Genomic DNA, 27,871 nt, shown 5'->3' with positions numbered 1-27,871 from the left:
ACTTTAATATGTTGATTATATTAGTAAATTTTAGAGTTTATAAATTTATTTTGTAACTACATTAGACATACAAATAGTAAGGACATCCTTTATATTGAAAATATTTATAAAATTAACACTTTTATTACTTTATTGAACTGTTAACCATATTTTTATTCACATAGAAGTTCAAAAAATTAAATTAAATTACCTAAAAATGTGGTATTAGGGAAGAAAATGTAGACTGACAGTTTTATGAATAAAATATCTATCGTACATGATTTGAAAGGTACTTCAACGCCTGTTATTCCTTTTCAGACATGTCTAGAATCGCGAAAAGAGTTTTTGACCTTAAATGAGATTAAGGTCACTTATATTTACCATAAATATGAAAAAATAGATTGAATAAATTGTGTTTCATAAATATACAATAGTTCTATTATAGTTTTATTAAAACTAATGTAAATATTCCCAAGTTTTTCACCTGTAGTAACTAATTTATTAATAATACACAATATTACAATAGTACATCCAGGTTTTTTATACGTTTCCTCTTCATTTTTTATAAATTATTCATGGTCTGATTTTAGTTTCTATGTTTTTTGTGATATTCCTTTCTCTTTTATTTGAAACATGCCATGTTCCAAGCGACTCTATTTCTATTTGTTATTATTTATTCATCCTAAATTCTTCAGCTATCAACTTAAATCCACATAAATATAATATGATGCATCTTATGTAATTTTTAATCAAAATAAATGGAATAAACTTATCTTTCGGTCATGAATATTTTGTTTATTGGATCGGATTGAATATTGAATTAATTCAAAAATGATACTAAAAATGCGTTGCTTTGAAATACATACAGTCTAGGTTATTCATTTTGGTATACTAAAGACATCGCTTAAATATTTTACTTACTCTAAAAGGATGGACCCAGAAGTACCTGGCCCAAGAAAAATACACAAAAATTTTGGAAAATATGTGATTGTTCAATAAGTTCGATCATCATCATCATTAATCCTTCCAATCCTAGGTGGGTTATGGCTATCGCTTTTGGCGCTTTAAATCCCTTTTTTGAGGTGGATCACTCCTCGTTTCCTAATTTTTATTTTCTTTATGGTTTGTCGTTTGTTTTGGCTGTTCCTGTTATTATTTTCCATTCTTTTCGGTTTCGGCATTTTGCTCTCCAGTTTTCTATATTGAAGCTATTATGTCCTCCTCTATTCCGTTTCTCCAAGTTTTTCTCGGCCTTTCTTCTCCTTGGCCACAATGGGATCCATTGCGTTATTTTTTCGATCATTTCAGTTGTTTTTCTTCTCATTATGTGCCCGGCTCAGTTGAGCCTTTGTGCTTTAATGTGTCTCACTATATTCTCCTTCCCCAATTCTCTCTCTATTTCTTCGTTTTACTTTGCTCTTCTTTCTCTTTCCTGTGTTATGTTTGGGTCTGTTTTAGTTCTCATTATCTCTCTTTCTGTTCTTTTAAGTTCTTCTTCTTCTCTTTTGTTTATTACTGTTGTTTTCATTGCATATGTGATTACTGGTCTTATTAGGGTTTTGTACATCTTTATTTGGTTTGGTTATGTTTTTTGTTTTTTAGTAGGTTTTTGTTCCTTCCATAGACTTGATAGACCTTTTGTATCGTATCCTTTCTACTCTCTCTGGTTGTTTGTTTGTTCCAACGTTATTCCTAGGTAGTTAAAGGTCGATACTGTTTTAAAATTGTATTTGCTAGTTTTCAGTTGGTGTGTTCTCTGTTTTAGTTTTCCTCCTATTTTCATTTATTTTGTTTTTCTCTGCATTTATTTCCAGTCCGTGGTTTTTTGCTTCTTTTTCTAATTTGTTGATCCATTTTATTAATTCTCTTTGTCTATTTGCGATAATCGTTACATCATCTGCGTATTCTACTATGATGGATGTATAGTTCTCACATATTTCTTTATTTCCTTTCTTAAATATTGTGTGTGATTATGCCTGTACTCCACTTGTCTGGGATTTTGTTTTCTTTCCATATCTGCTCCATTAGTTAAAAATATGTTTACTTAATTTTTCTCCACCATATACAGGGTGCGGCAGCATAACTTCCTTTTTTAAAAAGTTCGCCATTTAGTCGGTAGATGTCGTAACGGAGTGCTAGTGGTCTCGTTCGAGAGGGGGGACTATAAAGTTTTGTCCCGGCACAGTTCAGTCGCCATCATGCGTTGGAACAGTGAGGAGCGTGCGTTTGCCGTTGAGGTTTACTTTTCGAGCGGATGTTCTGTGATCGCAACCCAGCGCGCCTTTCGGAATCGCTTTAATTTAGCCCCCTTGGCCCCTGTCCCGGACCGGAAATCAATTGTTACGTGGGTCACTACGTTCAGACAAACTGCAAGTGTAACAAGACGAAGAACTGGAGTCCCTCGGCCCATTAGATCACCGGAGAACATTGAGTTAGTTAGAACTTCAGTGTTGCGATCACCACGGCGTTCTGCGCGCAAACATGCGTCTGCCCTTGGACTTTCCGATCGTTCTGTGAGGAGAATACTTCATGACGATCTTCATTTCATCCATACAAGATGGCAATTGTGCAGGAACTTTCTGAACGTGACTTCAATTCTCGGAGGAACGCGTGTGAGGTTTTGTGAGGACGCTATTGTTTTTTTTAGTGATGAAGCCCATTTTCATTTGTGTGGATCCGTAAACAAACAAAACATGCGCTACTGGGCTGATACCAATCCTCGACAATTGCATCAACGGCCTTTGCATTCACCTAAAGTCACAGTGTGGTGTGCAATTTACTCACGTGGAATTATTGGTCCCTGGTTCTTTGAGGAAAATGAAGTCACAGTGACAGTGAATTCGCACCGGTATGTAAACATGTTACAGGAATTTTTTTTCCCACGGCTAGATGAGTTGGACTTAGGGGACACTTGGTTCCAACAAGACGGAGCAACGGCACACACTTCAAGAACATCGATGGCTGTTTTGAGGGAACACTTCCCAGAGCGCCTTATCTCAATTAGGGGCGATTTGGAGTGGCCAGCCCGCTCTCCCGATTTGACCCCTTGTGATTATTTCCTATGGGGTTTTTTGAAATCCCGTGTGTATGTGAACCGTCCAAGGACCCTACAAGATTTGAAGACGAACATCCAGGAAGAAATTGCCAACATAACGCCTGCTATGCTGGCAAGAGTCATGACAAACGCCAGAAATCGGTTTACTCAGTGTATGGAGAATGGGGGACGTCACCTAACTGATTTGATCTTCAAAACTCAGTAAAACAAAACTTTATGTATGTGCCTGTATTATAAAAAACGAATAAAAATTTTCTGATTCATACAATAAGTTTTATTAACTTTTGAAAAAAGGAAGTTATGCTGCCGCACCCTGTATAAGACGTTCCGATTCTATTCCATCATCTCGCGGGACTTTGTCATTCCGCATTTTTCTTATTTCGATACCCTTTTAATAATAAGAATCGTCAAGTTTCTCAAAATATTCATTAATTGACGACATCACCTCTTTATTATAGAACAATCTTTGACCTTCGAGTTATTTTTTTAAGTCTGGTAACAGAAAATAATCTGGGGAGGCTAAATCTGGTAAATAGCGTAGCAATTCAAACTTTAATTTATCAAATTTGGCCATTTTAATAACGGATGTATGAGCTGATGCATTTTTTTAATAAAACAACATTTTTTGCTTAATTTCTTCGCTCAAACGTTGCGATAAGTTCGTATAATATTCGCTGTTGATAGTTGTCACTTTTCTCAAAATAGTCACTGCAAATTATCCCACGCACCACCCAAAAACAACGTCATGAGTTTGCCTGCAGATCTAACGGTCTTTGCCTTCTTTGGAACCGGTTCTGCCTTTTCAGTCCATTGTTTTGATTATTCTTCTATTACGTATAAGAAAGTGATGGACCCACGTTTCATCCATGGTTATAAAACGTCTTCACGACGCTGTTTTTGTTCCATCTTGCACACAGCTTTCTAGTGTCCAAATTTTCAGTTAATATGCGATGTATCGCAATTTTTGAACTGCCTACTTGCTAGTTCGCTTTTAATACAGTGATATTTTTCAAAACAACTACCGCCATCTCTAGGTCAGGTACTTCTGGAACCATCCTCGTATTATGCGGTATGTGTGGCTAGTAAAGGTATTTGTCTTAGAATATATGCCATGTATTTGCCACAAACCCTTCGAATTTCGTGTAATCAACACCAATTTTATAATTGAAGTTATCTTAATGATATAAGACTTAGAATTCCACCGTTAGGGCGTCTTATACTTGAGTATACGTTAAAGAGGTAGCCACTGGATGTAATACTCATAAGTGGGAGTAATGTCTATCAAGATGTTGTTTTGACCACGTTGAGGAATTTTAATATTAAACGGTTAAGAAGAAGAAAACACCCTATTAACCAAGTACGTCATCTCTATCGAGAACTCGGAAACCTCCGTGGAAGGTTTTTCGAATTTATAAGAATGTCTGTTGGAAAATTTGATTTAATTTTATCGGTAATCGAGAGAAATCTTGAGCGAAAAAGAACCCGCAATTGCAAATGGCTTCTGAGGAAATGTTATCTTTATCAGATGAAAAAATTTCCTGCCAAGAGAAATAAATTTAAGCCTTTATTATGTAACTAAAAAATATAAAAAAAGTATTATTAATAAAACCCAAATGAAGCAAATTATTATCACAAGTCCACACTACACCGGTACATGTTTGTTATACCTTTTGATTGAACCAGAAAGTTGATTTTTTTCTTATATCAATAAACTCAAGCTTCCTAAAGGCATCGCTGTTTTCTTTCTACAACTTTTCTCTCTTGAGTCAAGTTTTTCGTTCAAGTCAATGGATCAATAAACAGTAAAAAGTCTTTATAACATTGTAGTCGGCGTTATTAGCATTTTGCAAAATTGTTTATCAATTGTCTTGTCTTTTGAAATCACTTATTTCAACATTGCTGATTACGTTCGGTTACACCAAGACCAGAAGATATCCTGGAAACTTAGCAAGTACCGCGATACCTTCTGTTCAATTCCACAGAAGTAAAACAATGCAAAACATATGTAGATGACATCTCCTGAAGCCTGAAACCTGGAAGTTCAATATCGGCCTTATTATTTAATTCAACTAAAAGGAATGACCATTAGTTACTATTCTACTCAATACTAGAACCATTCCTCAATAGAAAGATTTGTTAAACAGATAATTTATAATAAGATCTACTGCAGTAGTTAAGGTACATACTTGATGCACTTGAAACAAATAATTTAAATATGTAAAAGAGACATAATGTCTATTAAATTAGTAATCAAGAAATTGCAGATTTGTCAAAGTTATATCCAGAATATCCATTTGCTCATAATTCCAAAATGGATTGTAATCCATGACATTCACTCGTTCCAATACAGACCAAAATTACTCGATCTAAAATAAGATTTTTCTTCCATTGTTTTTTATATCAATCCATATCTCTCGCTCTGACATAATTATCACAAAAAAAAATGTATACCGACGTCTATTTCCAAACATCTGTATAGGTTATGTAAATATTTGAAATGTAGAAAGCTGCGGGCTTTCAGTAAAATATAAAATGTTTTCTAGAAGCTATTTTCCACGTACGGCTTGTCGGTAAATATTGAATTCCCCAGAGCGGATACGGAAACAATCATAAAGAAATTTTATAAAGCGGCACATTAATGTGCTGAAATCATTTCAAAATCCGTTTTCCGATAGAAGTTAAAAGAGAAAAATAATAAGAGAAACTTATTATTATTTATCGATTTAAAAAGTACGTGCATTTTAAATTGAAATCGCAAATTATTAAACTAACCTAAATAAAGCATCCAGAGAAATTTGAAGAATCAAAAAATCAAAAGCATACACCTTACAAATACGCAGGATAGTCAGTCAACTTTCAGCTATGATATTCTAGACCTTGCTGTTCTTGTTTTTTTTCCATTTAAGTGGAAAGTAGCCCAAATAATTCTCATCTATGAACCTGGTAAAGACCTAACCTCAATCTAACAGACCTAACTAACCTCTTCTTTTGGACCAATTTCAATAAAGTTTTCACTCCAATATTGGTATAATTATGACTGTGCTATTTCTCATATTTTTGCGGGTCATATCAGTGAAATCCTGCAATAAGAGTAGGTCCTAGAATAAGAATATTTCCAAGAATAAAAAAAAACTCCTGAAAAATCAAACTATTTAGTATTCACGGCGACAAAAACAATCATAAAGACAAGAGCATACAACTCTTATAAATACACAAGAAGGTCAGTCAACTGGAGGTACCAAACTTAAAGTAGTCCAAATCATTCTCATCTATGAATCCGGGAAAGACCTAACCTCAATCTAACAGACTTAACTGTCTCCTGTCAATTCTATTTAAACTGATTCCTTCGGAGACTAAAACCAATACTAAATGAAATATGACCCACTGGACCATATAACGAGTGGAATATATTCAGATTTATATCAATGGAATCCTACATTAAGACTAAGTCCTACAATAAAAATAGAAAAAGGAGCTCCAAAAAGCGAAGGATAAAATAACAAAAAGAATGAATCAAAACATTCTAGTTTCCGATTTATGAATTTTAATTATAATTTAGATTTTTCAATTATTTTAACACAGAGTACTTCACATTATAGAATTCACCTCGTTATATAGTCGGGAATATAATGATTGACAAATGACAGATATACAAATGTCTGTATCTTAAAAATATCTATCTGTGTATAATGATTTTTGTAGCCTACTTTGTATATAGATTCGTGAACTGTTTCTATTTGATCCTCGTTAATCTTTTAATTAAAATAAAGTAAAGTAGTTATATTGGTTTATATTAAACCCAAATCAATAACAACCACTATATCGATCCTTTTTTATGACGTCAGATCATTAAATTACTCCTCGAATCAACGTATGTTGTCGAAAGCAAATCCGCTAATAAAGTGCGGGTTTTTTTTAGATAAATTTATTCACTGAGAACATCGTAATTGGAACCTTTTAATATTTATAACACGCAGTTTATTTAAAAACGTGTATTTTGTTAGAAAAATATGAAAAATGACCTAATATTCATAGACTATAGACACAAAATTGATGTTTTTAGCTCCAATTCGTATACTAAAATATACTGACTGTGAAAAATAACTATTATAATCAGAATTCAACCATTTTCCACATCTTACCACGAAAAGAAAACAAGCAAAATGTCTTTATTGTGTGATTGTTAGGTTAGATTAGGTTAAGTTAGATTAGGTTAGGTCTACAATATGTAATTGTAAGGTTACATAAAACTGTTTTATCCTCTCACTTTATACTGCAATGTCAACTTGAACTCAAAAATTCTGAGTTCGTAGAGTCAAAGTTCAAAAAAGCAATTCCAGAAAGACAAACTCCTCAATTGATATTTTGGAGGGATAGCTGGGCTTTTTTTCTTCCTTAGCCACTGCTGGTTAACACTAAAGTTGGACATTGTCATATCCGTTTGGGTGAGTAGTTTGGTCGGAGGCTGCTCTCGTGTAAAAACGAGGTAACTTGGAGTGAAATAGTTGGAAAAGATATATGAAATCTTAAAAGTAACACATTTTTGAATCAATTTTTCAGTAGTTTGTCTAATGAAACTTATGCGAAGAATTATCAGTTATGAATGTACAGAGGATACAGAATGGAAAAACATGAGTTTAAGATAGTTTGCTACGCTGATGACGCGGTTGTGATATCCGAAGATAATCTGCAAAAACTGCTACACAGATTTGAAACAGTTGCAGGAAAACTCAATATGATCATATCGACACAAAAGACACAATCCTTGACAATAGCGAGAGAACCAAGAAGATGCAAACTGGCAATTTATAATAAAAGCTTAGAACAGGTTATGTCTTGTAAATATTTAGGGGTTAACATCACGAGCGATAGGAACTTGAAACAAGAAGTCAAAACGCAAACAACAGCAGCATCTAGGATATCAGGATTCCTTCGAACCGTGATATGGAGGAATAAATTTTTAAGTATCGGAAGCAAAACACGGATATATAAAACTTGTGTCAGACCAGTAATGACATACGCCATAGAAACGAGGGCGGAGACTGCAACTACTAAACGGATTCTTAGAACAACCGAGATGAAGACATTACGCTCAATCACAGGGAAAACACTAAGAGACAGAATAAGGAGCAATGAAATCAGAAGAATGTGTGACGTTCCGGATATAGTGAGATGGGCCAGAACTAGAAGAAGAGCATGGAGAGATCATGTCAATAGAATGAACAACGATCGACTGGCGAAAATCGCAAAGGAAGAGAGACCCAATACAAGTAGACCGCCTGGAAGAAAGCGCTGGTATGAGAGCTGGTTCTTGAAGTCACAACTTAGGCTGTCTCTTTGAAAACACAAGACATAGTCTTAAAATAAGAAGAAGAAGAAGAAGAAGAAGAAGAAGAAGAATGTAAATGATTTGATCAATTAGTAGATATTTTCAATAACCAAATTAGGGTTCAATATCATCAAGCCTGGATATCGAAATTTTTACGACATATCTATGAAAATTTGAAAAGGTGATAAACTAGTGGAGATTATAGAAATTTTAGAAATAAAATGCACTTCTATGTTATGGTTAACAGTTTCACTTATGTATTTAATAAATATACATAAATTGACTTGTACAAATGAGCCGAAATATAAACAAAAACACTTTCATCTGCTATTTTAAAAAGATAAAGTTAAATTAACCCAAAGCATAGAGTGAGCTTTTTTGGAATGGACTTGATGTCGCTAAATACCTAAAAATTGCGTCGTGAGACTGCAGATTCACTCAAGAAACAACCAACTAAGAAAAGAATATAAAACCTAGATTCGAATCAGTATCAAAATATATATTACTAGGATTGTCTCAGAAGTACATGGCCCAACAAAAATTTTGGAAAAATATATTTTTATTTTTTAACGTAATCTTTTTTTAGCTCCATACACTTTTCCCAGGGGAAAAATTCGGCTTTTTTTCTGTGAAACATTGCCAAATACTCGATGGTAACATCTTCTTTCCTTATGTCCAAATTTTTAGTAAATATGTAATTTTTGAACTGCTTGCTATGTCTGCTAGCTCGCGCACTTTCAGTCGACGATCATCCAGAACCACTTTGTGTCACCTCATTCAATTGACCACTGCGATCGTCGGTCGTATCACTTAACGATGACCAACGTTTTCCTTGTTTACAAATTCACTGAAAACTATTGATGGCTGCTAAACAAATTCTAAGCAACGTGGTGTCTTCAAATTGGCAACATATGGCTGTATAGATTGTGTAATTTCTAATAAAGTGTTATTTTCAAGTAACTACCGCCATCTCTAGATCAATCCAGGTACTTCTGGGACTATCCTCGTAGATGTATCTATCCATGTAGATTTCTGCTACTATAGAATTCAACAAACTTAATACCGTACTAGTCAGAATTAGAATCGATTAGTATCAAAACAAGAGCAGAATCGATAACGACTTGAAATATTTTAAAACGAACTGATTTCAAATTCATAAGGAAAACTATTATTCCAACGTTATTTCCTCTTATTTTCGAAAAGATTCTGTTACAGTAAGACCGTTGTTTGATTTGATAATTTGTAGAATATTTTTAATTATGAAATTTTTCGAAAGCTATAACAGAGACCTGGCGTGGCGTAGCGTGGCGTGGTCTCATATAGACGTTCCCAAAATCTACCTAATAGCTTAATCTCACCAAACATGATTTGCTAAGATGTGCCTCCTCATGACATTATTCTGACCTGGTTCATATTATTTCTAAAGTAGTTTTAATAATTTTTTACCTAACCTAAGAAGTCTCGCGAGGCTTCTTTAAATGTAAGGCCACTGAATGTGCAAATAATACTATTTGAAATTAATCTTTGGAAATTTTGTTATAACCTACAAAATCTCAACAACTTATATGAAGCTTGTCCATATTTATAGTTCCAGTTTATTAAAGTGATCAAGAAACCTAAAACCACAAATTCGTGTAGACTTGTCTTCTCATTTTTATGCACTCGGCTCGCTCTTATTTTATGTATAATGGAAATCCAGTGGAACAGTTAAAATTATCATCATTTTCCTCGACATTCCATTGAAGCTTAATCTGGTAGATTTGAAGTGAGTTGGGTGGAGTGTACAATATATATGCATATATGTACATACATATAATAAGCAGTAATGTATACAGAATATGCAGAAAAAATTGAAGCATCAGTTTTTTCATATGTATTTAACTCTAATATAAACTTTATATTACGAATTTACTTCCATAGACTTATATCTATAAAAACATATAGAAAGAGGCTATTACCACGTAAAATATCGACTGAACGATAATTTTTTTATCTAACAACAACGTCGAGATAGGGAAAGAACTCTTTTTTAAATTCTTTGTGCTAGTATTCACTGTGAATCAAATCTGGACGATATTGTAAACGCGGACACAATTAATTGATTCCGATTTTGATATTTTCTTTTCAAATCTATTGATCAATCAGTCTAATACTCAAATAATTTTTAATACACTGTGATCAAACCTGATAAGCACTAAAAATTAAAGTTTTCATGCTTTAACTGGTTATTTTTTTAAGTATAAATACCTTTTTCATCATCTTGATCTTGAGCTTCATCGGAGCTTGGATAGTTATGAATAAGCTACTTCATTTCCGTTAATAATGGTATAATTTTCTGCTAGTAGTCACTGTGAATCAAATCTGGACGATATTGTGAACGCGGACACAATTAATTGATTCCGATTTTGATATTTTCTTCTCAAATCTATTGATCAATCAGTCTAATACTCAAATAATTTTTAATACACTGTGATCAAACCTGATAAGCACTAAGAATTAAAGTTTTCATGCTTTAACTGGTTATTTCTTTAAGTATAAATACCTTTTTCATCATCTTGATCTTGAGCTTCATCGGAGCTTGGATAGTTATGAATAAGCTGCTTCATTTCCGTTAATAATGGTATAATTTTCTGCTAGTAGTCACTGTGAATCAAATCTGGACGATATTGTGAACGCGGACACAATTAATTGATTCCGATTTTGATATTTTCTTCTCAAATCTAATGATCAATCAGTCTTATACTCAAATAATTTTTAATACACTGTGATCAAACCTGATAAGCACTAAGAATTAAAGTTTTCATGCTTTAACTGGTTATTTCTTTAAGTATAAATACCTTTTTCATCATCTTGATCTTGAGCTTCATCGGAGCTTGGATAGTTATGAATAAGCTGCTTCATTTCCGTTAATAATGGTATAATTTTCTGCTAGTAGTCACTGTGAATCAAATCTGGACGATATTGTGAACGCGGACACAATTAATTGATTCCGATTTTGATATTTTCTTCTCAAATCTATTGATCAATCAGTCTAATACTCAAATAATTTTTAATACACTGTGATCAAACCTGATAAGCACTAAGAATTAAAGTTTTCATGCTTTAACTGGTTATTTCTTTAAGTATAAATACCTTTTTCATCATCTTGATCTTGAGCTTCATCGGAGCTTGGATAGTTATGAATAAGCTGCTTCATTTCCGTTAATAATGGTATAATTTTCTGCTAGTAGTCACTGTGAATCAAATCTGGACGATATTGTGAACGCGGACACAATTAATTGATTCCGATTTTGATATTTTCTTCTCAAATCTAATGATCAATCAGTCTTATACTCAAATAATTTTTAATATACTGTGATCAAACCTGATAAACACTAAGAATTAAAGTTTTCATGCTTTAACTGGTTATTTCTTTTAGTATAAATACCTTATTCATCGTCTTGATCTTGTGCTTCATCGGAGCTTGAATAGTTATGAATAAGCTGCTTCATTTCCGTTAATAATGGTATAATTTTCTGCTAGTAGTCACTGTGAATCAAATCTGGACGATATTATGAGCACGGACACAATCAATTGATTCCGATTATTATTTTTTCTTTTCAAATCTATTGCTCAATCAATCTAATACTCAAATAATTTTCGATACACTATGATCAAACGTGATAAGCACTAAGAATTAAAGTTTTCATGCTTTAACTGGTTATTTCTTTTAGTATAAATACCTTTTTCATCATCTTGATCTTGAGCTTCATCGGAGCTTGGATAGTTATGAATAAGCTGCTTCATTTCCGTTAATAATGGTATAATTTTCTGCTAGTAGTCACTGTGAATCAAATCTGGACGATATTATGAGCACGGACACAATCAATTGATTCCGATTATTATTTTTTCTTTTCAAATCTATTGCTCAATCAATCTAATACTCAAATAATTTTCGATACACTATGATCAAACGTGATAAGCACTAAGAATTAAAGTTTTTTATGCTTTAACCGATTATATCTTTCAGTACAACTACCTCTTGATTTTGAGCTTCATCGGAGCTGCTTAATCTGCTTCGTTTCCCTTAATGATGGTTTATTTTTTTGCAGTGTCGTCATAATATTATTCAATCCAAGTCTTAGCCTAAACGGTTTTTAATGGTTAAAAATAATGATTCATCGACACACGAAAATATATTTTATAATTGATGGTATTATTTTGTATAATATACCACTCACAATGACTTATATAAAATAAAACGTGAACATAGAATAGTCGATTTTAATTAAAAGCTTGATAGAAGCCTCCGAATGACAGGAAAGGATTCACTATTATAAAATTAATTGAATCTTAAGCATTGAAATTGTTATTGCTTTATCAACTTAGCGGATTAATTACACGACGGGTTGGTTTTGAGTTGGTATTACACTAATTACATACATATTACATCAGTGGGAGGTCAAATGATTAAAATTATTTTGAAAAATAAATTTAAAAATGAATTAAATCAGTTCGATTTAAATAGATCTTCGATGTGAAATATTATCAGTTGTTTCGCTTGAATAGTTACTGTATGGTTTGAAAAAATAGGTATTTAGCGACTAGTCGTATCATATTTAACCAGTATGTACTGGGCAGTAACCACTACCGCATAATGAAAATGTTTTGTCAATATTTTCAGCCGTAATTATATCGAAACGTGAAATAATGATTTAGTACAGTAAATTTCGTTGAATTTTGAAGGTTTCGAGTTGAAAAATTGTTGTAAAGAAACTAAATGTTTTCTCAAGGAACGCGACTGAAAGTCATGACGCAAAATTACCTTCCTATTTTTCCTCTTTGCAGTACATGATTACAATAACTTTTTTTCAATACCTCCATTTCATTTTCCAATCAAAGTTTTTTGGAGAAGCCATCGTAGAATTGGCTTTTTATCAGTTTTATCTAACATTTTCCTAGTTTTCCAGGTACCTTCTTAGAATTGATGAAATTTTGTTTATCAAGTTAGTTATTTAGAACTAAATCGTTATCTGAGATATTCTCAACAAGTTGAACTCAAGTACATAGATTTTACTTGCCCAAGACACTATGTTCTTGAATAAAATACAAGCCCTGGATCTGAACTTCCTAACAGCATCTCCAAAAATACGTAATGCAAAGATTTTCCGAGGATAATCTTCCGTGTCCATGGTATTTGATGATGACCTTTCAGATGTCCGACTATCAATTCAATGTCGTTTCTGGATACACGAGAAGTTCCTAAGACTTCTCAGCTGACTTGGTTATGAATATTTTGGATTGTCTTAGACCTAGAGGGTTTCTCGAGTAAAACTCTTCAGCAATTCGTTTGGTTTGTTATTTATGTAGCTTGCTAGTATACCACAATAAGACTGTTATCTAAAGTATAAAATCGTTGCCCCTTTTTTGGATAGGCTATCAGCTCCATCATACATTGATGGCCCGGTAGCCACATAAAGATTACACAGCTACTCTTAGCTAGTACTTTTAAAATTTTTTTGGCACTAATACGCTAACTTGGAGCTTGCACTCAATGGCTTTCAGTGCCTTCAATGCCATCGAAGGGATTGTGTACGTGTTTTCTAGAGAAATTTCTATTAAAACGTTGCTGGTAACCTGACGATATATATCGGGAGGCATTGTTGGTATTATCTTTTGTTAAGGCATACAACATGAATATAATTCTTTTGAACCTCTTTTTCAGTTTTTTTTTTGTTCCTTATTTAAAACTAATATATGGACTAGTTTTATGGCAGCTGTTTCAAAAAGAAACCTCAGTTGAATATTGAAGTGGTCTTAAGGAATGAAACGTACTTTGATGCTTGTATTTACGATAAGTTTCAATCAAGTTTTTCCGTATTGTAGTAATTCCGAAGAGAGGGCGAAATAAGGAATCAACTTTCCATCGCGTTTTGTTAGAAAACGATTTACTCTATAGAATAAACTTCCATTCTATGAAAAAAGCTTCTTTTTAAGTATAATCATAAGTAGTTATTTGTTACCGTCGTTATTTACCATGGAGTGCCTTTCAGTTTTGAATAAGTCGACCAAAATATTGAAAACTTCAACATTTTGGATTTAGTTTCCAAGAAAGTTAATAAAACTTTTTCTGTGAAGCTGCCTTTTCTAGTACGCCACTCCATAAAAGAAATTATAATCCTCTAAATACTGTTTCCTGAATTTCTCATGGAGAAGCTTCATAGTCGCTGCAGTTGCCGATTCAACAACATCTTCTGGTGTGCAAAACGGATTTTCTTGAACGATTATTAAGAAATAAAAGTGTGACGGTTTATCGGAGAAACGAATTTACTTTAGAAATGCAAAAACGTTAAAAAAGAACCACCACGTTACTTTTTTTCACGCTTTTTGACCGATTCAGAAATTACTTTCTTTACGAATACAAATGAATGAAAAAAAAACGTGAATATCATAACGGACGTAGTAAAAATAACATTTTCGCATTTTAAACTCAATTGTTTTCCTTCCACTACCCTTTTTTCGTTTTACAATATTTTCTTCCTCGAAATACATCTTATTAAGAAAGTGTATGTTCATTTTCAATATGGTACACGTTTTTTTAGGCTTTAGGCTAACTAAAACTCCTCAAAGTCCACCTCATACATCTCAAATTTTCACACTAATATTAATACGTATTATTTTGATTAAACTTACTAACATAACCTAAAAATTCAGTGCAAAAAGAGAAAAAGGCAGCGGCTACGTTTGCTATCCCGTCCGAAGCCGATTCAAGGTCCAATTTGTACGTGTCCTTACAGAAACATGGAAATGGGATATCTGTCTGACTACGTTGAATCGGAATAAATCAATTGAGTATTTACTAGAATTTTTTGCTATTTGTGCTATACATGTTTTGCACCACAAAAAAATATTTAAAATATCTATAATCAATTTATTTTGTGTGATATTATATTTTGTATAATATTATATCGACTTTTATTATATAGAAAACACTGTTTAAATTAATAAATTATTATTGTTTAATATACCCTATTCACTTCGGTTCGATAAAATTTCTAACCAGCATCAAAACGTCTTTTGTTTTTTCCTAATACATCAGTATTTCATTGTCGATAATAATTCGTCGACCACGTAACTTTCCTTGTTTTTAAAACCATGTTCGTGGAAAATATCGATAAATCTACCAGCATGGCGAGCAGGTGAACTGACATGATACCAAACGCAAACATGTTCAATTTCGTCGAAATTTCCCGGTATATATTGTCTCAATTTTCCGTGGAATGCAACCGCTTTTCACATACAAACGTGTACGTGATTGTTTGTAGTGTAATTAATAATAATATTGAATAAGAGAAAATTCCAAAAAATGAGGTTATGTGAATTGCTTCATTTCAGAATAATTATAGTGCAGTCATTGAAGCGTTATTTTTTTACTTTGTACCGATTTGCATTAAATTTTGGAATTAGGCTCATCTTATCATTAACTTCAAAAGTGAAAATGATCTGAACTCCTCACCCACCCTGGGGGTGGTTGCCACCCCTTCTCGGTGGTGTAAATGTTTTTTTAAAATAACCTCGGATATCGATAGAAAGCTAATTTTTGAGAAAAAAATGTTCTATAAAGTTCTCCAAAAAACCCAATACTTTTTAAGTTATAGGCAATTGAAAATATTTTACGTTTTCCATCGATTTTGGAAATATCTTCAAAAAATATGTATTTTAACGAAAAGTTTATAATAAAAAAATTGTAACAAGATAAAAAATGAGAAAATTTGTTTTTTATAAAATGTTCTAAGTGCAATATTAAGCGAGATATTCAAGATCAAAGTCGTTTTTTTAATTTTGTCTGAAATTTAATCGATATATTCAATGCCATCTAGCGGCGAGCAGATACATTTTATGCGTTCTAATGAAATAGGGTTTTGTAGTGCTTGAAATAAGCTTAAAAATAAGCACTGTTAAAAGTCTTTTGCACGTAAAATGAGTGAGCTGTAATGCAAATAAGAGGAACATCTAATGGTTTTTTCTTTTAAATAAATGGGTTTCATAAGTGCCATTTCCATCAAAATTAAAATTAATCGAATTCCTCGAATTAACTTTATTATGAAGAGTTTGATTGATTCTAGCAAATTGGTTGCTTTAGGACACATATTTTTCAAAAAAAATCACGATTTTAAGAAAAAAAAAATTGGAATTTTTAAAAAAACCTCCTTCTTTTCATAATATCTCAAAAATGATAGGTATAAAAGTATAATGATGAAAAATTTAGGTGTATTTCTGACAAAAAATTTGTTTTTTTTTCCTTTCACACAAAAATGACGGAGATATGATTATTTAAAGAGCGCGCGGCAGCGCAATCACAGTCTCTCTCGAGCCATTTAACCCTTCACCGTTTTAAAATAAAAGGTTTTTCACTATATATTGTAATAAAAAAAGTTTTAGCTCTTTTAATTACCTTTAAAATGGTTTTTTATAAATTGTGATAGCATCAAAATTGAAGGAGTTATGTTCTAAAAACTAATCGTATTTTTTTCTACTTAGTAAACTGAAAATGAATATTTGGAGCAAAGTGAAAGTACACAATAATAGAGACCCAAAACTATTGTCTTATGACACATATATTTTTGAAACGTAGGCATGAATACATATCAACGTTTATATATGTATATATAACACATTTGAATAAAAGTAAGTATGTATATTGCTCGGAGGGGCCAACCACGAAAAATCCAGGTGATCTGCTGTAATTTTTTCAATTTAGGGATTGTTTGCAAGGGTTGTGAGGTTTTCAAAGGTTAAAAAAGATTTTATTATGAGGTAATTATGCTAGAAAACACTTAACAATTTCACACATTAATATTAAACACATTTTCGAGCGATAAAATAGCTCAATGTCAATTTTTCCATTGAGGGGTCGTTTACACCCCTTAAAAATAATAGGCGGAGCTCAGATCATTTTCACTTTCAAGTTAAAGGTAAGATGAGCCCATTTCCAAAATTCTATGCAAATCCCTTCACAGTAAGACCCTATTTTTCGCTTTAATGACTGCACTATTACTGTTTTTCTTATTACAAATTTGTACATTTCTGTCTGTATAATCTAAAATAGAAATAGGGACCATACCTACGTGTTTTGAAATAAAATGATTAAAAATTATTTTGCATCAATTCCGAATGAATTTAATGAATTATGAACAAGATTTCTGAGTGGATATGTTTGTTGGTATATTTATTTGAAAATTCAACTTCGAGACTTTCTCAATATAATGCAAAGTGCAGAAATTTCAACGTAAGTTTGATACACTATACGATTAGGTTCTGATAAAAAGATGGTGTAGAATTTAATTACAATAAATTACTTCAATATTTAACTTGAACTAAATCTATCGTGAATTTCCTCCCTCTGTTATAAGCTGCTTTGGCTTGTTTCCAAGGCAATACGAAGCAGGGATTTCTCGTGTTTATGTCAAAATAGAAAATCTAATTTTGAAAAAAAAAACAAGCTTCTAATTAGTAGCAAAGACTCGAATTAGGATTCTTAATCTTTCTGCATTAGAAATCTATAGTAGATATTGAATAAAAAGACATTAGTAAGATAATAAAGAGAAGAAATGCGTAGAATTTGGTGAAGCAAAAGCATTAAAGGAAGACTGGATAAGAACTATCCCAAAATATATACTAAACAGATTATAACAAGTGAAGCCTCTGCTCCTGCAAGTATTACTGTAGACCATCGGTTCCCAAACTTTTTTCTTTTATAGACCACTTGCAAAATTTTGCTGGATCCGGTAGACCCCATGTACCTTTCGACCATCGTACCTCGGTAACAGCAATGTTGCAGAGAATTGCAGTTACCTTTGGTATAATTCTTTTAAGATGGTTTATAAATCCACGATATCGATCGACCATGATTGGAACAGGAGCTCCATCTGTTGCCACCGATATAACATTCGTGGATGGGATCGATTTTTTTAGTATTCGTTTTCTAAACTTCCGCGTTTTCATGGATTTCTCATAACAAATCTAACATATGCCAATAATAATGCTTTTTTGCCATAAAAAGTTGGTTAGAAAACTGAGTTGTGTGCAGATAATCACAAGAGAACCTTTCAACATCAGAGCCCATTTTACCAATACGTTTTTGTACAGTGTTGTTACTCAAAAGAATTCCTTTGAATATGTTAAATGAAGATTTATGTAAAACAGTTTTTAGAACCTCTTTAACAGCAAGTAAAATTAAGTGTTTTCCAATGGTGTGCGGATCTCCAAATTTTGCTATGAATAATGAGATATTACGTTAAAGTGAATATACTGTAATGTTTTCTACTTTATTTATAAGATTTATATTCGTGGGGTGAATTAATAAACACTGTCTCTTACGTTTATTTAAGCACTATACACTACACTAACTTATAATAAACTTGAATAATTTATTCAGATTCTTCGATTACTTCAAACTGATCTAAACTAAGGAAATTCTTCATATATATCGGTTTATAAAAAGTATGTCGCCGAATTTTAGAATTCCAATACATTTAGGCAGGACCGGCTCCAAGGCGGATACGTATACGTAACAATATTGTACACGGTGTGTCACTTTTCATATTTTTCCTTCAACGTTTGGAAATATTTCAAATTTATTAGGGTGAGACCTTCTTAGATGAGCTTCTACCTTTGAAGGTTTCATAAAGTCATTGCTCGAGACTTTATTGCATAAATAGCATGTGAGTAATCGTTTCTCTACTTTCGATGGAAGAAAACTAAATTTTGAATATTCAACAATGTACTGACGACACTTCTTCTTAGATCCGGCCATGTTTCGTATCAATCACCTACCTAAAAATAAAAAAAACTTTGTTTTAGCTAAGCAAAGATTAAATATTTTCCCACTGAATATATAATATATACCACCTCTATAATTCGACCGGTTTCGACAACGATGCTGTCATCATCAGGGATAAAATAATATGCGGCTGAACTTATGTGATATAAAATTATTATTTCATTTATTATCTTTCAATATATATCTGTGAATTCTATAAAACAATATTTTTATATCAAAACTTCGCAATAATTATTAAATTGGGAGGTCAAGCCATCATTCATTATCGAAAGCAAATAAATTTTCATGGATCAAAACTTACGATTGTGGATCCCCTTTTTTTCACGCCCCTCGTAGACCCCCGTCGACTCCTGGTAGTCCATCAGGACCACTTTGGGAATCACAGCTTTAAACTATAGTACTAAGCAGTATTTTAACTAGCTCTACAAATTGTAAATGAAATTTTGATATTTACTCAACTTAGTTAAGTGAATGGTAAAAAAATTTAGTTACAAGATTTTTAACCTAATTTTCCTCGACCCATAATTGTCCTATGTCAACCTATGAACTTTTGATATTACCATATCACGACTTATCTTCTTTATCAATACTTTTTTTTAATGGAGAAAAATGTGATTTTAAATGTCACGTTTGTAAACGATACTCGAGTGTATTTACCAAATGTAAATTAGAGATTTTATTTAACTTTGTCTTCCGTGCTTTGGGAGTTCTTGACATTAAACTGAATTAACATTGGATGTAAATAATGGCAGTAAAGCTGAAATCAAATTTCCTGCTATGTAAACTTTATAGTAATTGCGTACAGATTGGGACAATATAACTACTAACAGTTGCTCTAGTAGACCAAAATAATTAATACATACTAGTTTATTTATTGAGCAAAGTCCTACAATATGAGACACTCGCAGATAGCAGATGATTTAAAATATACGGGATTTCATACAAAAAAAAAATAGTACTTAAAAAATTCTGTCTTACGACCTGTCGTTTCTGAGTTATAGGCATTTAAAGTTGCCAAATCTGAACTTACGAGTATATTTAAGTGTATTTTCTAAATTATACATTCGAACATTATGAATTTTTAATAGATGATTACGTATGTCCATGTACTTAATGTGTTTGACGGAATAAATAATTCTAAACTACTATTTGAATGCCAGGGACGGCTCATGCCCAATGGTTAACAATCCGAAACTTCTGCGGCGATATCCTGAACAATATAAAAAAGAAAATTATAAATTCTAATTATGTACTGAAAATGTTAACATTTTTCCTAATGGGTGGATTGGTCGAGGAGGTCTATTTGCTTTCCTCTGAATGTGTGGTGCGAGCAGGGATTTCTTTAAAAGATTAAAAACTCTGACTCTTTCTTCCTAATTCCTAAGCACGATTCTCCAATTGCAGAAAGATCGTTGCACGGCGGTGCGGAGCACGATCTTTACCTCTACTTACTCCACGTTCAGAATTAGTTAAGGGCTCAATATTTTACAATGCAAAAAATGCACAATCACTTGCCAATTGAAATCAAATCGATAACATCTTTGTGCCTTCTACTTTGCGACTTCTATTCTAATAATAATATTTCTATAGAAGTTATTATAGGTTTTTTTTTGTTTTCATGTGGTAAGCTAACTAACTAATTTTTTTCACATTACAATTTTTCGTCATATAAATAACACATTGTTCGACAATATGCAGTTCAATTAGAAATATTTGATTGCTTTTTAAGTATTTTCAATAAATAATTATTACAAATACCAATAGTTTAAAAACAAATTTACCTTAAATACTTCAGATTCAAATGAAAGGTAATTCCTCTTACTATTGAAATGTTTTCTACTAGAGATATTATAAAATATCAAACATTTGCAGATAGCAGAAGGTTTAAAAGCCACACAGGTGAGTTTTTTGTGGCCAACACAAATACAATATTTAAACGAAGCGCGCGGTATGATTTTTTTTCATATTCGTTAAGTTCATTGAGGATATTTTAGTAATTTCATCGTGGATATTAATGATATTTTATAGAATTCTATAGAGAAATTGTTTGGTATTTAAAAAAAATATTCTCAATAAACTGTTTTATCTTTCAATTACAAGTAGATACGAATTATATGTATATACAAGAGCTGATGGATATTCTCAATCAAATTACATTTGTAGCAAAAATTAATAAACCCTGTCTCTGTCTCTTAAGGACGCTTGACATGGTGCAAAACATCGTGCAAGAAATTGCGTCCAATGCAGGATCAAAATATTGCATAGATGAATAATGCAAGTCGCTTGATATTATGCATTGCATTATGGCTGCCACTAACAAAAATTCCATTTGTAAAAGCAAACAAATAATAACCTCAATTTTTGTTCAATATTTTTTGGCCGGTTTGGAAATGAAAATTACAAAACTAAGTAACGAATTAAATAAGTGGTCAATAAATCGCTGTCAATGATTATATCTGCTGCTGTCTTATTTTTAGAGACTGATGGACAGGTTGGTTGTTAAGCAAAAAGTAACTAGATTTTTCACTATCGACAAAATGAGGCGTTTAATCACGTGACATTAAACACCAATCAGAAGAGCGTGACATCACACCTCGCGAAACGCTATGTTGTAGATGTCATTTTCGTATAAAGTAACCAAGTTATTTCGAGTTTTCAGCAATTATTGTTAAATTAATAAGGATCGTTTTCAGTTTAATATTGAAAAACTGCTATAATTTGCCATGGAATCAGGATTTAACAAGTAATTTGCCAAAAATTGACGAAGTTATGCTTGACAATTTTTTTGCATTGTACACCTACTATTGTTCATGGAAAGTCCGCGGTGTTAAAACTTATATGTAAGTATTATGTGAAAAACAAACAAAGTATTATTTATTTAGCAGTTACCAGTCAGAGAGTCGCATTTAAAATTTAAATGCTTAACTGATTTTGAGGTTAGCGAATACAAAGTTTCAATAACTTTAACTTAATTAAGTCATAACATTTTATATGTTATGTGTGGTATATTATGGTGGATTTTGTACATTTATAAAAGATGTATCAAGTTTTGTTTGATACTTACCTCAAAATGATCTTCATAGAAATAATTTGTAGAATTACCATTTTTAAGCACTTTCCTCGTATTTCTTTATTGGTTGGAACTTATATGAATAATTTGTCTGGCATTTTTATCAGTGTACTTTCATATTGGGGTACTATAGAGTATTTATAATACGAGGAATTCATTGTTTATTAAAAAACACAATAGACTGTCATAAACAAACACAGCTGTTTCGCGAGGTGTGACATCATTCAAGACGCCATGACAGTCTCGGCTTTTTTCGCGGTCGATTTCAAATTTATTTCTAAAAACTCAAAATACTAACGTAAAAAACCTATTTTTCTTAAAATAATATATTTTTGGGGTGAAATAGATGCCAAGCTATAGTTTGAAACTAATTTGACACCAAACCGATATTATTGCAAGTGCGATCTTTTAAATGAAACATAACTTCATCTGCGTATGCTTTTGATCAAGTATTACGTCATGCATTGCATTGAACGTTGTCTTGCGTGATGTGAAGCGGCCTTTAGTACACATTAAAATTTTTGATGATAGAAAGGCATAGGAGCGAATTTTAGAATGTTATAGTGTGGCACAAAAGTATTTAAATTCAAATAATGATATATTGTAAAAGTTTTACTTTATAGTTCTAATCTCCTCGCATATTTCTTCAATCTGAAGTTATAAAGTTAAGTGGACAAATATAGAAGTTCAAAGTACGAATGTACGGTGCAAAATCCTGCTAATAAGGTGGGTGGTCTAGCACTGGGACAGGGCGAAACGAAACACCAGCGCCGCGCACACTTTTTACGTATTGAAAATTTCATGTAAAATTTGCCACAAACATTCTTCGTCAATTCATATCTCAAGAAAACTTGTTATTGTTTAACGTGAAAGTGCGATCCAAACTTAAATCATCTTATAAAACAGCCATTCAAGCTTAAAATCGACCGAAACCTCGCAAGCTTAAACACCTTCATAGATCTTCTTGAAAATTTGGAATTAAGTTAATCTTACTCTTCTCTTTAAACCTGACTTGGTCGCTTTTTATTTTTAAGGGGTGAAAATCACCCCTTACTCCAATAAATTGATGAATTAAAGCGGTAATGGGCTATAGTTATGTTCAAATATAATAAATAATAGATTGTTTTTTATAATGACTTCAATATTTTGATATTTTACGGCTCACCTACCCTTAAAAACAACCCTCATACAAAGATTATTTAAAAAATTGGGTAAAAAACATGAAATTTTTTATGGATATTAATAGGAGAATTACTTTCTTCAAGTATGATAAATCTGACCTTCAATATTTTTAATAATGCAACCACCAAAAACCACCCCTTAGATTGGAAAAAATTTCAAATTACTAAATGGAAGCTATTATTGGACTCATTATGTTTCAAACGTGTGATATGATTGTTGTTTTTTTACAATATAAGGGTTTTCCAATAAGAGGTGTTATTTTGAACAGCCCGCTATTTCGGTATGTCATTGTTATGTCATTTTTTGACATTTGACAAGTAGAAACTACGTCATTAATGAAAATGGAACGATACACGCTTCAACAACGCATTGCAATTATCAAAATTCGCTATAAAAATGGTGAAAGTTTGGCAGAGACGGTTAGGAAAACTAAAACATTTTTAGGTCGATGTGAAGCACCTTCTCGGACCGCAATACAGAAATTGGTGGAAAAAGTTGAGCTGTTGGGACAAGTTAGTGATGTGAAGAATAAAACCCGTGCACGTTGCTCAAGAACAACTGAGAATATTGCTGCTGTAGCCCAAAGTGTTGAAGAAAACCCAAGTTTGTCCATTCCTCGTCGTTCTTTGGAATTAGCGATTCCACAAACGTCATTATACCGTATTATGCATAAAGACTTGGGTCTTAAGGCCTATAAAGTTCAGTTAATACAAGAACTCAAGCCGGCTGATCATCAACAACGTCGTGTCTTTGCTGATTGGGTCCTTGAAATGCATGAAAATGATCCGGAATTTCATCGAAAAATCATCTTAACTGATGAGGTCCATTTCCACCTTGGTGGTTACGTCAATAAACAAAATTGTCGAATCTGGGGCTCAGAAAACCCAAGAGTTATTGTTGAAAATCTTCTCCATCCTCAACGCGTGTCTGTTTGGTGCGTTTATGGTCTGGCGGTGTCATTGGACCTTACTTTTTCGAAAATGAGGCTGGAGCAACAGTTACGGTGAATGGATTGTGCTATCGAGAGATGATTAATGATTTTTTATGGCCGGAATTGGATGGTATTTATTTGGACAACGATTACTTTCAACAAGACGGCGGCGCTACATGCCACACAAGCAACGAAACCATCGATCTTTTACGGGAAAAATTTCCGGACCGTGTTATCTCTCGAAGAGATGATCACAATTGGCCACCGAGATCTTGTGATTTAACACCTTGCGACTTTTTCCTTTGGGGCCACGTGGAAGATAAGGTCTACGCCAAAAGTCCAGCATCGGTTGAAGACCTCAAAGATGGAATTCGTGAGGCTATCGAGGACATAGGGAATCCGCTTTGCAATTTGGTTACGGAAAATTTCATGAAAAGGATATGGCGGCCATTTGGCTGTTGTTGTGTTCCATTATTAACGGCATAACGTCCTCTTTATAATGAAATAAACATCCGATCATTTATCTCAAAAAATGGCATTTTTCTTTGAATATCAAAATAACACCTCTTATTGGAAAACCCGCTAAGTAATATTTCTATTTTTTATATGTAACTACCCTTAAAAACTACCCTACTACAGTTATTTAAAAAACGGCTGAAAGTATGAAATCATTTTATTTTCGATTTTGAATAGAAAAAATATATATAATCTAAATATAACAAACCTGAAACATAAGTTTTTAATTTAATTCAGCCCGTAAAAGCTACCCCTTATCACAAAAATTAGGGAAACATTTTTTTTGAAAGCTTAAAGTAATAGATTTTGTTACGAAAATGAAAATGAATTGTTGCTTCTGATATAATGAAATATTTCTACAATTTTTTACCCCCTATAAATATAAAACCTTTTGAACTTCATACTTTGTATAAAATTAACATGATTTTTAAGGTATACATCAATAATTTAATTTTAACTTTTGTCTATTTCTTCTTCTATTTCTTCATCTATTTCTTCTTCATCAACTTCCTTTTCTTCTTGGTCAACAGGAGGACAATTTTGACATCTATCACCAGAGCAAATACCACTAGTTTGATTGCAATATAAACCAAGTTTGCGACACCTGCAAGTTGAACCACATCCTTTTTAACAATTGTAAAATATCATTTTAAGATCAAAACTTTTCGTGATTTTCCAGCATTATCTCTAGAAAAATGTACTCGGTTTTTTAATAATAACTCGGCTTCCCTTTAAGCGTTTTGCATACATCCAAACATCATTTTGTAGGGAATTTCATAAGCTACAAAACCATGAGAGTTGCAACCCTTCTAGGCTCTTTTCTTCAGATAATTTTGATGTTAAAGGGTAAAAAAAATCCTTTCATTGGTACAATAGTTTTTGAGATATTTTGAAAAAATAACGTATTTTTTTAAATTGAAAAAAAATTCACATTAAACAACTTTTTTTCAAAATAAACGTGTTCCAAACCATCAAACTTTTGTAACGTGTCGTAAGGGCTTAAATAAAGATAATTTTTCATGGGCTATGATTAATTTTAATTTTGCCGCACATGGTGTCAAATTTACCGACATTTTTTTTTAAATTCGAGTTACTTAACTTATTTTCGTCATAACTCGCTTAATTTTCATGCTAGACGTTTTTATAAAAGCTCATTTTAATGGTCTGAAAAAGTACTTTAAAAATGTTCATCACAACACAATTTTTCATGAAAAATTGATTGTTTTTCCGTTATTTGAGCTCAAACCTCTGTATAAATTTACGAAAAAGAAAAAATTGGCTTTCAGCGACTCATAAGTTGATGAATATTATTAAAATAATTCAATTTAAACTGTCTAATTTCTTTGTTTTTTATTAGCTTCAATTTTGATGAGAATAATTTTTTCCTGAAAATGCGTAATTTTCGAGTTATTCGCGAAAAATGTTGAAAACGTGGTTTATTTTTTTTCAATTTTCAATCGCGAATAGCTCAGAAATTATTTAGTTAAATAAAACACTTCATTCCTTATTTTCTTCATAAAATTCAATTCTCTATCGATTTCCGGTGTTATTTTGAAATTTTAAATTTCCACCCCTAGTAAGGGTGGCATTCACCTCTGGGGTAGAAGCATATATTAACACCAAATCAGGTTTGTTATTTGCATCGTTTTTGAGCTTCTGTCAAAATTTCAAACTAATCCATGAAGGTCATTAAAATTGCGAGGTGATTTACTTGGTTCACTGTACTTGAAAACTCATTATAAGTTTCAGTTGCACTTTCATGTGACATTTCACGTTGCTCTTATTTGTGTTGTCGGCTCCCTTCCAAACGAAAGCTACACTGGTTTGTCTACAGACAAAGTAGGAATCGCATTCGAAAGAGTAGGTTTCAGTCTAAACAGCTAAAACGCTGACAATCGTATGCGTACTTTTTAGTCTTATTACTTAATAACCACCCCTCGTATTGCTAGTATGTGGTTAAGTCAGTGGTTTCCAACCAGTGGGGCGCAACACTATTGCAAGGGGGGCATGCAGCTGTTTGTACAATCCCAGCCGCGAATTTTTCTTCGGATAATAAGTTTAACAAGTAATATTTCTCCTTTTTGAAATTACCTGTCTGGCTGATGAAAAAGCAGAAAGTGAAATTCTTATTAACGATCATTTAACCAGTGTATGGAAGCAATTCTTGTTTCACTCTCAAGATCTTGAAATGTCCATATATGAATGAATTAGCCTTGACTTATCTAGTGATAACACATTAAAGCATATATTTTTCCTATTTTGACAAACTAAGCTTCAGGAATTTTATTGCAAATTCTAACATTTTACCTATGTGAAACTGGTTTTTCTACATCTTAAAAACAGAGTATCGATCTTTTTTTGTATTTTTATAAGATTTGTTTTTATTACATCTAAAATTATCATTTCTTTTAATAAATAATTATTTTTTATGTATTTTATTTCGTAGCCTATTAAATAAATTATAATATCAGTTGAGTATTTATGAAATTAGATTATTATAAAAATTAAGGGGGCGCAACAGATTTTTTAAAGGAGGGCGCAGCTACAAAAAGGTAGGAAACCACTGGGTTAAATATTATCTGCAATATGTTTAACGTGACAATTCTGAGATATAAAGAGACTCTCTGAAGACATCAAATATCTATAAGTGAGTGTGGTGATCGAAATATAATTTTTTTGTCATCACAGCTTCTCGTCGACTCGATGTAATATTTTTTAAAGTAGACAAAATACTAATTACTAAAAACGAAATTTCAAACTCCTTGCATATTCCTAAAAAATGTACATATACAGAGTGTTTAAAAAAAATATGAGCCCGTCTCAAGGATAGATAGAAAACTGAAAAATATTTGGAGTTCGCTCAGTAGAAAATTTTCGAAACGCCATTCGAACACATTTTTAACGATTTTGTCACAACTACTGGCAACATTGTATTAAAATTTTATACGAATATGTTTTGGAAGCTAAGACATCCAATGAATATTTGA

General features: G+C 32.3%; 1 protein-coding gene across 3 annotated transcripts in view; it reads left to right on the top strand.

Annotated features, from left to right (window-relative positions):
* Positions 1-27,871, top strand: part of LOC130443217 (uncharacterized) — a 167,543-nt gene that overhangs the window by 107,620 nt on the left and 32,052 nt on the right. The window lies entirely within an intron of this gene.

This window comes from Diorhabda sublineata, chromosome 4 (genome assembly GCF_026230105.1).
Source record: "Diorhabda sublineata isolate icDioSubl1.1 chromosome 4, icDioSubl1.1, whole genome shotgun sequence".
NCBI lineage: Eukaryota > Metazoa > Arthropoda > Insecta > Coleoptera > Chrysomelidae > Diorhabda > Diorhabda sublineata.
Note: the sequence above shows the minus strand (reverse complement) of the source record. Positions and strands in the feature narration are given on the sequence as shown.